Below are 4,190 nucleotides of genomic sequence, written 5' to 3'. Positions count from 1 at the left end.
GCTGGCTAGCCATGCTCTTACTTTTACAAGCGCTGTTATTGAAGTGGACCCTGGCTGGCCTATTAGGACCCTGGCTGGCCCATGCACATGAAACAGAAAAATTCCTTTGGGGGAGGGACACTGAAAAACAACTGAAATACCACCTCACTTTTCATATTGCTTAGATATTTTAACTCATGTTTCAGTATTGATACTTTTGTTGAAAAGGCTGGAAGGATGACATTGCATTTTTTTTTAAAGGACACTGCTGCTGCAGCTCATTCATTTATCAGGTGAGATGAGATTGGATATTAAAACCAATATAAATTCTTGGGTGTTTAATAGAGATGCTCTTTTTTGGAGTTATTGAGATCACTCTGATGACTCTTAGTACTTTCTGAAATCTGGATGGGAAACCCTGGTATTAGAGTTAATGGTTTCTTCAGCAGGAACCATGTTGGGATTTAGTGCTAGGTTTCTGCAGATGCCTTTGCAATCGTTGTAGGCATGTGCAATAAAACCATGTATAGCACTTGGCTTCCACACACCTGTCCATCTATTAAATTAAAGAGAATTCTTCCTGAGATTTTTATTGACCTCTGAGGTCCATTATCAGTGAGAGCAGGCTTCTAATGAGATGAGGACCACTAATGAGAACACATCATCCTACTGACTGGCACTTATAGGTCATTAACACAGGTAAAAATTTTGTGTAGCTGATCTTGTACTTGAGCAGATTTTGGAGCCGGGGTGACAACTGAAAAGAGGAAATGACTGTGCAGCTAAATAACAGTCAGCCTAAACGTAATGCATTGTATTATGGTACATTACTCCACAGGTAAGCTCCTTTTCAAAGGAGATTTTACTAATGAAGCAAAAGATGTAATGTATGACTTACAGGTCCTCCAACTCTAATGATAATTGATCTGATAACCTTGTCTTATCACTTTTAGGAAACCCCGTATAACTAAGGTTAGGCAGATTCATAAAGTCAGTATTTCACAAAGAGCGCCTACGTACCTCCTATGTAATTCCACGTTGGAAATCACAGGTAATGAATACTTAATCTTTTTGAATTCTTAGTTAGATGCTAGGCAAATTTCTAACTACTTTACATGTATTATTTCATATTATCCTGGAAATAGCCCTACAAGGTAGGCATCATTATCATCTCCGTTTATGATGAAGAAAGAGACACAGTCAGGTTACGTTCACACTCCAAGAGTTCGTGAGATTTGGATCCAGGTAGTTTGAATTCCAGTGCTGGAGTTCTTAACAAATATCATCCCTTTCAGAACACCTAGGCCCAGCCAGTGTTTCTAAGAAGTTCTTTGTAATCAGTGCCGGGGGTTCTCAGTGGGAGGCTGGCTAGTACCTTCTACCTAGTGCGTATTGAGGAACCTGTGGGGCTTTTTTGACTGTTGTGAAAGCTATAGGGTTCTGTTGGCGTTTGGTGCTGGGTATGGAGGCGGGTTGGGGTGCTGATTGTCCTGCGGTGGGTAAGATCGTTCCACACAAGGAAGATCTGCTTTTTCTCCTCACTGAGACTCTTCATAAGAAATTTCCTGCTCTCTCATGGCTGTAGACACTTAAAACACTTAAAGCAATGGGCTCGGCTTAAACTGGGAATTGTGGAATAGGGAAAGCTATCCATGGCAAGTATATTACGAATTGGAGAGTTGTAACCGGTGATGGCATTTAAAAAAAAATTAAGTTTTGGCTGCGTTGGGTCTTTGTTGCTGCACGCGGGCTTTCTCTAGTTGCAGCCAGCGGGGGCTACTCTTCGTTGCGGTGCGCGGGCTTCTCATTGCGGTGGCTTCTCTTGTTGCGGAGCACCGGCTCTAGGCACGTGGGCTTCAGTAGTTGTGGCATGCGGGCTCAGTTGCTCCGAGGCATGTGGACTTGTGGCGCATGGGCTTAGTTGCTCCGAGGCATGTGGACTTTTCCAGGACCAGGGATTGAACCTGTGTCCCCTGCATTGGTAGGCGGATTCTTAACCACTGCGCCACCAGGGAAGTCCCGGTGATAGCATTTTGATAAAGGGGTATTGAAGAGTTTACTTATGTTAATGGTACTCTGCAAATGTTTTCTCAAGGATTAAATAGATGGAAATAAACTCTACTCCACATCTTTGAGACATCAAAGGAAAATGACTGGCTGTAATACACTCTATTAAAATTTATCCTTTGTGATGCTCTCTTGTAAACACTTGCATAATTATTGTATACAACATGATGGATGTAGTAAACATGAGAGTGTTGCAGACAGATATCACACAGGCAGAAGTCTATAAAGGCAGATCCAGTAGCTGAAGCTCCTGGGACTTGAGATACTTGGTATTCTCTGACACTTGGGGGGGATTTTAAAAAGGTATGGTCACTTTGTGACTCAACAGTCTCCTAAACTGTTTAAGACAGCGCACATCCATTCCCTAATGTAGGTATCCAATACAGGTTGACATACAAATCCAAAATGTGCCTGATCTGATACAGTTTATCCACTCGACCCTCACATCCAACACATGCCTGTAGAGCTGTTTAACCTCAGCCTTCTGTAGCTGATGTAGAAACTTGTGGTCAGAGTGGCAGAGATTTAGATTTTCAAATAATGAATAAATTTAGAAGTAGAGAAAGGTAAAAAGGTTTAATAATTCAGAATCACACCATGCTGGAATTTGTTTTATTTTGGTTTTGTTTTTTACTTCTGAGAAAGCCTGAAATTGAGCCAATTAGAGACGTCTGGGGCTAATAACAGTCCACTTTTAAATTTACAAATAATTTAAGAATGGTCTGTGGTCTGTCATTTACTCAGTGTAATTTAGTTCAAAAATATTTTCCTTTTTCATGAAGTCAGCCACACTGAGTATAAAGTGAAGGAGAGAAGGCTGGGTGTTCTCTCCATGGGCAAGGCATTATTTCTAGTAATTTGTATTTATTGATATCTTTCATCCTAACAACAATCCTCTGAGGTAGATAATACTATCATCTCTATTTTTCAGATAAGGACACTGAGGCAGAGAGAGAGGTTAAGTAACTTGTCTGAAGTTTCACAGCTGAGAAGTGGCGGGATGGGCTTTGGACCCATTCCAACCCCAGAGACTTGTTCATAATCACTGTTACTTGTGATGGTCCCTCTGCCCTTGACCTCTCCTTTCTAGGCTTCCTAGGGTCTCAAATTACCAGCCTCCCAGACCCTCCTGCTTATATTTAGCAGTAGTTTACTCTTTCTCCTATTGCTTCTAGTGGACCTGAGCCTCACCTCGGCCATGTAGTTTTAGCAGTCGACTTCAACCCATACTTTATCGATGAGATTGACATTATATTATTTAATATATAATATTTTGTCAGGCTCCCTGTTCTCAGCTTCAATGTTGTTTTCTGTATCTTTACTTCTTTCTTAGGTGTCTCATGGGAATAACTTTCTACTTTCTTCAAGGTAATCCCTTCCCTATATGTTCCACATCCCACCTTTAAAATTTTTCTATATTAGTCATCTCTTTTCTTTCTTTTATTGCCAACTCTTTACTTTCTACTATTTTTTTCTCTTCTCCCCAATGTGTCCAAGTCACCTTATCTACATCTCTTTCTGTTCCATGTTTATATGTTTGTGTCTATATGTGGATCTGTTTTGACCTTGCTTCTCTCCTTCATCTTCAATTTCTCAAGAACAGCTCTTTGATGCTTATCAGTGATCTTATCATTGATCATTTAAACCACTGCAGTCTGGCTGAAATTCCTTCTCAGAGGCTGCCTTTTTTTCCAGGACTCGCCCTACTCTCATTTTCCCGTAGTATGTGATATTACTGCCTATTCCTGTTTCCCACTTCTCCACTGCTGCACTTGTTCCTTTCCTTTGTACACTCCGTATCATCTGTAGTTCTCCTGCACTGGCCCCTGCTTTCTCTCACCTTCTATCCTCATTCCTCTTCCCGTTCTATATACTTTACCTGGTTTATCGCTTCCTTTCCACTGGCTTCTATCATATGTTCTATTCTGGTGAGACCCAGATCTGTACATCTAGCCCCGTTCTCTTCAGAGCTACATACTTGCATTTTCAACGATAGATTTATCATCACCATTGGGTTCAGACTCAAAATGTCCTTAGATAATCCCTAGTTATCAACGTTCTGTCCCTCTGAGGTACTTCCCTCATCTTCCCCTCCCTTCGTATTTGAAATCCTTTATCTGTCACTTTTCTCCCACTTTACCTTG

This window comes from Globicephala melas, chromosome 4, assembly GCF_963455315.2.
Source record: "Globicephala melas chromosome 4, mGloMel1.2, whole genome shotgun sequence".
Taxonomy (NCBI): Eukaryota; Metazoa; Chordata; class Mammalia; order Artiodactyla; family Delphinidae; genus Globicephala; species Globicephala melas.
Note: the sequence above shows the minus strand (reverse complement) of the source record.